This window comes from Heptranchias perlo, chromosome 21, assembly GCF_035084215.1.
Source record: "Heptranchias perlo isolate sHepPer1 chromosome 21, sHepPer1.hap1, whole genome shotgun sequence".
NCBI lineage: Eukaryota > Metazoa > Chordata > Chondrichthyes > Hexanchiformes > Hexanchidae > Heptranchias > Heptranchias perlo.
In genome coordinates this window covers 2,169,905-2,179,153 of record NC_090345.1, presented here as the reverse complement: position 1 = coordinate 2,179,153, position 9,249 = coordinate 2,169,905, and positions in this window count along the sequence as shown.

Sequence of the window (9,249 nt, the reverse complement as noted above, 5' to 3'; positions counted from 1 at the left end):
TAGAGCATCCCGCGTGATTCAAGTCTGTAACAGGTCGAATCTGCAGCTCCATTTAGTGACCTCATCCAATGGCCACACAATGTTCGCCCATTAAACCCCCAATCACTGGTGTGATAATCTGTGAACACCCCTCTCCCCCCAGTGTGATAATCTGTGATCACTCCTCTCCCCCTAGTGTGATAATCTGTGAACACCCCTCTCCCCCTAGTGTGATAATCTGTGAACACCCCCTCTCCCCCTAGTGTGATAATCTGTGAACACCCCTCTCCCCCTAGTGTGATAATCTGTGAACACCCCTCTCCCCCTAGTGTGATAATCTGTGATCACCCCCTCTCCCCTTATTATCCCAGTGAGACACTGATCGGATTGGTCTGAATAGCCGAGATAGACAACAACTGGAGTATCTCATCAATCATCCCACCCTCTGTCCCGATCCCACCCTCTGTCCCGATCTCACCCTCTGTCCCGATCTCACCCTCTCTCCCGATCCCACCCTCTGTCCCGATCCCACCCTCTCTCCCGATCCCACCCTCTCTCCCGATCCCACCCTCTCTCCCGAACCCACCCTCTGTCCTGATCCCACCCTCTGTCCCGATCTCACCCTCTCTCCCGATCCCACCCTCTGTCCCGATCCCACCCTCTCTCCCGATCCCACCCTCTCTCCCGAACCCACCCTCTGTCCTGATCCCACCCTCTGTCCCGATCCCACCCTCTCTCCCGAACCCACCCCTCTCTCCCGATCCCACCCTCTCTCCCGAACCCACCCTCTGTCCTGATCCCACCCTCTGTCCCGATCCCACCCTCTCTCCCGAACCCACCCTCTGTCCTGATCCCACCCTCTGTCCCGATCCCACCCTCTCTCCCGAACCCACCCTCTCTCCCGATCCCACCCTCTGTCCTGATCCCACCCTCTGTCCCGATCCCACCCTCTCTCCCGAACCCACCCTCTGTCCTGATCTCACCCTCTCTCCGATCCCACCCTCTCTCCCGAACCCACCCTCTCTCCCGATCCCACCCTCTGTCCTGATCCCACCCTCTGTCCCGAACCCACCCTCTGTCCTGATCCCACCCTCTGTCCCGAACCCCACCCTCTCTCCCGATCCCACCCTCTCTCCCGATCCCACCTCTCTCCCGATCCCACCCTCTGTCCCGATCCCACCCTCTGTCCCGAACCCACCCTCTCTCCCGATCCCACCCTCTCTCCCGAACCCACCCTCTCTCCCGATCCCACCCTCTGTCCTGATCCCACCCCTCTGTCCCGAACCCACCCTCTGTCCTGATCCCACCCTCTGTCCCGAACCCACCCTCTCTCCCGATCTCACCCTCTCTCCCGAACCCACCCTCTCTCCCGATCCCACCCTCTGTCCTGATCCCACCCTCTGTCCCGATCTCACCCTCTCTCCCGAACCCACCCTCTCTCCCGATCCCACCCTCTGTCCTGATCCCACCCTCTCTCCCGATCCCACCCTCTCTCCCGAACCCACCCCTCTCTCCCGATCCCACCCTCTGTCCTGATCCCACCCTCTCTCCCGATCTCACCCTCTCTCCCGAACCCACCCTCTCTCCCGATCCACCCTCTGTCCTGATCCCACCCTCTCTCCCGATCTCACCCTCTCTCCCGATCCCACCCTCTGTCCTGATCCCACCCTCTCTCCTCCGAACCCACCCTCTCTCCCGATCCCACCCTCTGTCCTGATCCACCCTCTGTCCCGAACCCACCCTCTGTCCTGATCCCACCCTCTGTCCCGAACCCACCCTCTCTCCCGATCTCACCCTCTCTCCCGAACCCACCCTCTCTCCCGATCCCACCCTCTGTCCTGATCCCACCCTCTGTCCCGATCTCACCCTCTCTCCCGAACCCACCCTCTCTCCCGATCCCACCCTCTGTCCTGATCCCACCCTCTCTCCCGATCCACCCTCTCTCCCGAACCCACCCCTCTCTCCCGATCCCACCCTCTGTCCTGATCCCACCCTCTCTCCCGATCTCACCCTCTCTCCCGAACCCACCCTCTCTCCCGATCCCACCCTCTGTCCTGATCCCACCCTCTCTCCCGATCCCACCCTCTCTCCCGATCCCACCCTCTGTCCTGATCCCACCCTCTGTCCCGATCTCACCCTCTCTCCCGAACCCACCCCTCTCTCCCGAACCCACCCTCTCTCCCGATCCCACCCTCTGTCCCGATCTCACCCTCTGTCCCGAACCCACCCTCTCTCCCGATCCCACCCTCTGTCCCGATCCACCCTCTCTCCCGATCCCACCCTCTGTCCCGATCCCACCCTCTGTCCCGATCCCACCCTCTCCTGAGTTTCAGAACCTTTCCAGCTCTCTGTGTACCTGAGCTCCAAATCAGCTGAAATCTGAGCAGCTCAGGCAGTTTGTTTAGATATTTGCTCCTTCACCACTCCCTCCCTGCCTGTGCCCCGGGCTGTAACCACAGAGAAAAACTTCAAGAGCGACACTACGACTAACACACAGTAAACATAAATGGCTGACACCCCCAGCCCAGCGTCCCCAGAGAAAGCCCAAGTTTTAAACAGAATCTCTCACTCAGTCCGTCCGTTCATGGCTGGGAGTTTGCAGTTGGAGATTCTCCGTCGGAGGGTTTAGGCATTGAGTGGCTGTTGACGGTGGGAGGAAGCTGATTACAAGATGTCTGATGGATGGGAGTTCCTTGTGTAATAGCCTGGGAAATCCCTGGGCTGACAGGCACAGAGAAATTCTTTTAACTCTTCCTCTTCTTTGGCCCTTGTTTCACAGGCTTGTGGAAGCTGCACGGTGCTGAGATTAATGAAAGTTTTGTTCAGCGTTTAACAAACAAGGAAAAAAGAATCTTGTTAAGTACTTGTTAACACCTCTTCGTTCATAGAATGATACAGCACAGAAGGAGGCCATTCATCCCATCATGCCCGTGCCAGCTCTTTGAAAGAGCTATCCAGTTAGTCTCATTCCCTGCTCTTTCCCCATGGCCCTGTAATTTTTTCCCCTTCAAGTATTTATCCAATTCCCTTTTGAAAGTTATTATTGAATCTGCTTCCACCGCCCTTTCAGGCAGCACATTCCAGATCAGAACAACTCGCTGCGTAAAAAAAATTCCTCATCTTCCCTCTGGTTCTTTTGCCGATTTGTTGAATGGAAACTCTGTACAAGTCGGGCAAAATCTCCACAGGGCACCTTCAGAATGTCCAATGGGACCAGACATCATTGTAGAAAGGACGTGCAACTTGTGACCGTTCCAGCTCACTACTACTGTGGTGTTACAGTCATCAACTGCTACCAGCCCTGTGCTGAGGCAGCCCTCCCCTATGCCGGCCCTCAGGATAACCCACCATGGCAGACCCAAGTGACCACTTGCCCCATGCCTGCCCAATGATAGCCATCAGCTAAATCCTGATAAAGTCAACTGGACACCCACTCCCTAAAGAGCCACAGAGAGGGGGTGAGATCAGTAGGAAGGGCAGCGCCTGGAGCAGCTTTGATGTCAGGTTCTGGTCGAAGTGCCAGCTATTTCTTTCAGTCACTCAATGACTCATTTTATTCACGTTTCTGGAAATAACATTGGTGTCTATTTCTGACTCTCTTTCCATGTGAAAATAGGTCAGTTGTGAGCTCATCATGACAGTGTCCATACTTAATAAAGAAAGGAGGAAAGAGATTTTTAAGCATTAGATTTAGACACATACCAATGTTCGACTCACATTCACATGAGTCAGCAGAGACTCGTGCGTGACCTTCCCTGTATCAGGCATTCCATTCAGGGCTGTCACAGGAGGAGGAGCTGAGAGATACAAGTGGGGTTCGGGTGGTGGATGGTATTAGGGTTCAGGTGAGGGGTGGTATTGGGGTTCAGGTGAGGGGTGGTATTGGGGTTCAGGTGAGGGGTGGTATTGGGGTTCAGGTGAGGGCTGGTATTGGGGTTCAGGTGAGGGGTGGTATTGGGGTTCAGGTGAGGGCTGGTATTGGGGTTCAGGTGAGGGGTGGTATTGGGGTTCAGGTGAGGGGTGGTATTGGGGTTCAGGTGAGGGGTGGTATTGGGGTTCAGGTGAGGGGTGGTATTGGGGTTCGGGTGAGGGGTGGTATTGGGGTTCAGGTGAGGGGTGGTATTGGGGTTCAGGTGAGGGGTGGTATTGGGGTTCGGGTGAGGGGTGGTATTGGGGTTCAGGTGAGGGGTGGTATTGGGGTTCAAGTGAGGGGTGGTATTGGGGTTCAGGTGAGGGCTGGTATTGGGGTTAGGGTGAGGGATGGTATTGGGGTTAGGGTGAGGGATGGTATTGGGGTTAGGGTGAGGGATGGTATTGGGGTTCAGGTGAGGGGTGGTATTGGGGTTCGGGTGAGGCTGGTATTGGGGTTCGGGTGAGGGGTGGTATTGGGGTTCGGGTGAGGGGTGGTATTGGGGTTCGGGTGAGGCTGGTATTGGGGTTCGGGTGAGGGGTGGTATTGGGGTTCGGGTGAGGGGTGGTATTGGGGTTCGGGTGAGGGGTGGTATTGGGGTTCGGGTGAGGGGTGGTATTGGGGTTCGGGTGAGGGGTGGTATTGGGGTGAGAGTGGTAGTGGGGTTAAGTGAGGATTGATAGTGGGGTTAGGCCCTGACACCATTCTCGTGAATCAGCGCTGGCCAATATATCCTTCCTGAGGTCATTCCTCCTGGTATGGCCCTCATCTCCACTCCCTTAAATCCAAGGGACGGAGACTTGAACATTTATGGTGGACAACTGGTTTAGCCATTCATCACCAGATCTGGCTGGATCATATAAAGCACTATCGGGTCCCACTCTCCTCTGCCAAAACTGCTCACTATTCCAGGATCATCCTTGAATGCAAAGATAACCCCCCCGGCTTCTCTTCCCCACTACAAACCGTCTTCTTAAACCCCTCTCCCAGCCCACTCCATCCTCACCTCCAACAACAATTGCGAGGAGCTCGTGGACTTTTTTGCCACTAAGATTGAGAGCATTCATTCAGCTGCCTCTGCTGCTTCACCTCCTTCCCCTAGCCCACCAAAACAAACTTCCCCTACGGTTCCCCTCTGCCCTAGCCCTGAACTCGCATCTTTCTCTAGTTTCTCTCCTATCTCCCCTCGTGCCCTGTCAGAACTCATCTTGACCACAAGACCTACCTCCTACTCCCTCGATCCTATTCCCATTAAACTGCTGAGCACCCAACTTCCCTTCCTGGCCCCCATGTTAGCTGATATTGTTATCGGTTCCCTCTCCTCAGGTACTGCCCCCCTCCCCTTCAAATCTGCCATCATCTCCCTCCTCCTCAAAAAACCCACCCTCCACCTCTCTGTCCCTGAAAACTACTACCCCATCTCCACCCTCCCTTTCCTCTCCAATGTCCTTCAACGTGTTGTCGCCTCCCAAATCCATGCCCATCTTTCCCGCAACTCCATGTTTGAATCCCTCCAATCAGGTTTCCGTCCCTCCACAGTACTGAAATGGCCCTTTTTAATATCACAAATGACATCCTATGTGACTGTGACGATGGTAAACTATCCCTCCTCATCCTTCTCGACCTGTCTGCAGCCGTTGACATGGGTGACCACACCATCCTCCTCCAACGCCTCTCCTCCGTCATCTAGCTGGGAGGGACTGCACTCGCCTGGTTCCATTCTTATCCATCCAGTCGCAGCCAGAGAATCTCCTGCAATGGCTTCTCTTCCCGCTCCCGCACCGTTAGCTCTGGATTCCCCCAAGGATCTATCCTTGGCCCCCTCCTATTCCTCCTCTACATGCTGACCCTCGGCGACATCATCCGAAAACAAGTTAGGTTCCACATGTACGCTGAGGACACCCAGCTCTACCTCACCACCAGCTCCCTCGATCCCTCCACCGTCTCTCATTTATCACATTGCTTGTCCGACATCCAGTACTGGATGAGCAAAAATTTCCTCCGACTAAATATCGGGAAGACCGAAGCCATTGTCTTTGGTGTCCACCGCAAACTCCGTTCCCCAGCCACCGACTCCATCCCTCTCCCTGGCCACGGTCTGAGGCTGAACCAGACCGTTCGCAACCTCGACGTCCTATTTGACCCTGAGATGAGCTTCTGACCACATATCTGTTCCATCACCAAGACTGCCTACTTCCACCTCCGTAACATCACCCATCTCCGCCCCTGCCTCAGCTCATCTGCTGCTGAAACCCTCGTCCATGCCTTTGTTACCTCCAGACTGGACTATTACAATGCTCTCCTGGCCGGCCTCCCATCTTCCACCCTCTGTAAACTTGAGCTCATTCAAAACTCTGCTGCCCCGTATCCTAACTCGAACCAAGTCCCGTTCTCCCATCACCTCTATGCTCGATGACCTACATTGGCTCCCGGTCCGGGTGTGCCTCGATTTTAAAATTCTCATCCTTGTTCTTAAATCCCTCCATGGCCTCACCCCTCCCTATCTCTGTAACCTCCTCCAGCCCTACAACCCTCCGAGATCTCTGCGCTCCTCCAATTCTGGCCTCTTGCGCATCCCTGATTTTCATCGCTCCACCATTGGCGGCCGTGCCTGTAGCTGCCTGGGCCCTAAGCTCTGGAATTCCCTCCCTAAACCCCTCCACCTCTCTCTCCTCCTTTAAGACGCTCCTTAAAACCTACCTCTTTGACCAAGCTTTTGGTCACCTGCCCTAATATCTCCTTATGTGGCTCGGTGTCAAATTTTGTCTGAAAATCGCTCCTGTGAAGCACCTTGGGACGTTTTACTACGTTAAAGGCACAAGTTGTTTTTGTTGTTGTATAACTCTCTATTCCTTCATTCAAATCATGAATATATCTGGTGATAATCTCAGGCCCCTGTACAGGTCCCTGGGGAACTCTATTTATTGAATCTTGCTAATCAGAGAACGAACCCTTTATCCCTACGGACTGTCTCCTACCTCCCAATTAATTATTAACCCTTGTCACAAGGTTACCTCCAATTCCATGCACTCTTGTTTTTACTAATAATCTCTTGTGGGGAATCTTATCAAATGCCTTTATGGAAGTTCATATTGACAATGTCCACAGACACTCCCTGTCCACCGTACTGGTGAACTTTTCACAAAAATCAACCAGATTAGTCAGACGTAACCTACCCGTCACAAATCCATGCTGACTCTCTGATCAGCTGATACTCGTCCAAATGCTCAGTCATCCTGTCCCTGATAATAGATTCCAGTAACTGCCCCACAACTGATGTTTAACTGACAGGTCTGTGGTTACCTGGTTTCTCCCTCCCCCCCTGTCTTAAATAATGGAGTGACATTTGCAATTTTCTAATCCAAGGGCACAATTCCCAAATCTAGAGAGCTTTGGAAAATAATGATGAATGTGTCCACGAGTTCCCCACCTGTTTCTTTTAATCCCCTGATAGATTTGTCTGTCTTAAGTCTCCTTGTTTTCTCAATTACTATTTTTCTTAATTTATATTAAATCCACTAAGTTCCTTCTCATGACTTATTTTTAGATTCCCCTGTAGTGGAGATATTTTATCCTCATCCTTCACTGTGAAAACTGATTCAAATTACTAATTTAACGAGTCTGTCATTTCTTATTGGCCATTATAATCTCACCCAGATCTGTCTTCATTGGGTCCCCATTCACTACTCTCCTCTTAATATATTATAAAAACTTTGACCGATATCTCTTGCAAGTTTTTATTCATATTCCCTTTTCACACCTCTTATTACTTTCTTTCTATCCCTTTGTTGTTTTTTTTAGCTCTCTCCGTCTGCTGGAATTCCATGTTCCCTTGTTTTTGTCTGGGCCTATTCTTTTCACTTGACACTGTCCCTTACTGACCATGGCTGCTTAACTACACAAGTGAAGCTTCGCCTTCTGGGGCTGTGTACTGGTTTTATATCATTCCAAATACTTTCAATACTTCCCACTGTTCGTCTGTAGATAGAATCAGGGTTTTGGATCGGGCTGGTATTGGGGTTCAGATGAGGATGGTATTGGGGTTCAGATGTGCGTCTGGGTCCCTGCTGGTGTGTGTCTCAGTCCCTGCTGGTGTGTGTCTCAGTCCCTGCTGGTGTGTGGCTGGGTTCCTGCTGGTGTGTGTCTTCGTCCCTGCTGGTGTGTGTCTCAGTCCCTGCTGGTGTGTGTCTCAGTCCCTGCTGGTGTGTGTCTCAGTCCCTGCTGGTGTGTGGCTGGGTTCCTGCTGGTGTGTGTCTCAGTCCCTGCTGGTGTGTGTCTCAGTCCCTGCTGGTGTGTGGCTGGGTTCCTGCTGGTGTGTGTCTCAGTCCCTGCTGGTGAGTGTCTGGGTCCCTGCTGGTGTGTGTCTCAGTCCCTGCTGGTGTGTGTCTCAGTTCCTGCTGGTGTGTGTCTCAGTCCCTGTAACATTCAGTTTTACTCAGTTTCCTGTACAATGAAATCGGGTCCCAGTTGTGATAATGCAACGGCCACTTTTAATCAGGAACCAGACTGTTGGCTTTAAATAGCGGAAATGAATCAGCATCTGGGCGAGAAACTGTGGCCTGCAAATTAACTCGAAGCCGGGAAGAGAGCGGGGGATGATTTTCAGACGGGAAACTGGAAGTGAGAGTTTCCTGCGCGTCGTGATGATTTTGAACGTAGGACATCATTTAAATTTTTTCAACAAGTTTCGCGCCCAACAGGAAAGGGGGGGCGATCCCGGGTGGGGGTGGGGGGGTGAGTGGTGGAGGGGTGGCGGAGGGGGTTGGGGGTGAGGGGCGGGGGCTGCTGGTGGCAGAGGGGGTGGGGGGTGGGGGATGGTTGGGGGGAAGAGGGGGTGTGGTTGGGATGGTTGGGATGGGGGCCGTGGGGTGGGTGTTGGGGGATGGGGTGGTGGGGGGGCTGTTGGGAGTCAGGGTGTTTGAGGGGGGCGTTGGGGTGGTGTTGGGGGGTGAGGGGTATTTGAGGGGGGTGATGGTGGACGGGGGTGGTTGAGGGGTGTGATTGGGGATGAGGTGGTGGGGGTGGGGGATTTTCGGGGGTGTGGGTGTGTTTGGGGGGGTTTGTGGTTGTAGGGGGTGTTGGGGGGTGTTGGGGGTTTTTGGGGGGTGTTGGGGTTTTTTTGGGGGGTTTTGGGGTGTTTTGGGGGTTTTGGGGGGTATTGGGGGGTGTTGGGGGTTTTTTTGGGGTTTTTGGGGTTTTTTGGGGGGGGTGTTGGGGGTTTTTGGGGTTTTTGGGGTTTTTTGGGGTTTTTGGGGTTTTGGGGTTTTTTGGGGGTTTTGGGGTTTTTTGGGGTTTTTTGGGGTTTTTGGGGTTTTGGGGTTTTTTGGGGGTTTTGGGGGTTTTGGGGTTTTTGGGGTTTT